Source organism: Cucurbita moschata, unplaced genomic scaffold, assembly GCF_002738365.1.
Source record: "Cucurbita moschata cultivar Rifu unplaced genomic scaffold, Cmos_1.0 Cmo_Scf00097, whole genome shotgun sequence".
In the NCBI taxonomy this organism is placed as follows: domain Eukaryota; kingdom Viridiplantae; phylum Streptophyta; class Magnoliopsida; order Cucurbitales; family Cucurbitaceae; genus Cucurbita; species Cucurbita moschata.
Genome location: NW_019268613.1, coordinates 190,632 through 192,047, shown reverse-complemented (window position 1 = coordinate 192,047; position 1,416 = coordinate 190,632). Strand labels below are relative to the sequence as shown.

At 39.1% G+C, this 1,416-nt stretch overlaps 1 non-coding gene across 1 annotated transcript; it reads right to left on the bottom strand.

The window, feature by feature from the left end:
* Window positions 1–177: 177 nt before the first annotated feature.
* TRNAE-UUC lies at window positions 178–249 on the bottom strand. Its single transcript has one exon. It is a non-coding gene; the product is annotated as a tRNA-Glu (tRNA).
* Window positions 250–1,416: the final 1,167 nt, after the last annotated feature.

The window sequence follows — 1,416 nt, the reverse complement described above, 5'->3', positions numbered from 1 at the left end:
GACCTCGAAAACGACTGGATTATCGCATCAACCATTTCAATCACCTGCTCATCTCAACCACGATGTCGTTCAACAAGAGAGACCTCGAAAACGACTGGATTATCACATTAACCATCTGAGATTGAACAAAATATCTATAACATAACTCTAACAAAGGTACGAAATAAGAAAATAATATTCCATTGCCGGGAATCAAACCCAAGTCTCCTGGGTGAAAGCCAGATATCCTAACCGCTGGACAACAATGGATTTTTGGTGTACATGTCCTAAAGTCTTTTGTCAGATCGCTGAAGAGTTTTAGCATGATATTTTGCTTAATGTCTAACTCTTCAACATGTCCTTCCCTGTGTGTGTTAGAGTTCTCAAAGCTACCGCGACGTTTCGAGCTGTTCGATTGTGTGGTTCTTTCTTCAAAAGAGTCAATATCAAATGTTAGGTCTTTGATTGGCAACCCATCCAGGGGAGCGTCGATTGCATCGATTCCAACAACGATCTTCCCATGAGTTTATGGTGCATGACCCATTTTTTATACCTTCACCTTCGAGCACTACCATAGTTTTGCATCATCCATGAGATGCATTGCGGCTAACGTAACTCTTAGGTAGTATGAGAAAGTTCCTGTAGCCCTCAACTCTCAGGTCGTATGATAGAGTTCTTAGAGCTACCGTGACATTTCGAGGTGTTCGATCGTGTGGCTTTTTCTTCAAAAGAGTCAACATCAAACGTCAGGTCTTTAATTGGCAACCCATCAAGGGGAGCGTCGATTGCATCGATTCTATCAACGGTCTTCCCATGAGTTTATGGTGCATGACCAATTTTTTATATCATCCACCTTCGAGCGCCACCGTCCATGAGATGCATTGTGGCCAACGTAACTCTTAGGTCCTATGAGCAAGTTCCTGTAACCTTCAAGTATTGTTCTACGTCAAAAATAAAGTTTTTTAATTCCTTAGCATCCTGGTTCCCATTTAAGGGTTTGTGTTTTTGGATTTTAAGTTTGTTAAGCCCAACATGAGCTTGGCTTGGGGTGTGGTTCTCTACGACTCTCCTTGTCAAACTCACTCTGGTGCTCATCTCAGTCATCTCAGCCTCGATGGCATTCAACAAAAGAGACCTTGAAAATGACCGAATTATCACATTAACCATTTGAATGACCTCAACCTCACTTGTTGAAATTGAACTAAATATCTAGGACATAACACTATTAAAGGTTCAAAGTTCATAAAAGTCTTTTTAATCTAAGATACTATTGAACTTGACCATTACAGTGCCTCTTAAACCAAGTTCATAAAAGTGATTTGAATTTAAGATACTATTGAACTCATCCATTATAGTGCTTCTCAAACCTAGGTAAAGTTTAAATATAATTGGTGACAAAAGATGAAACTATAAAATAAAAGAAATAAGAAAATAAAA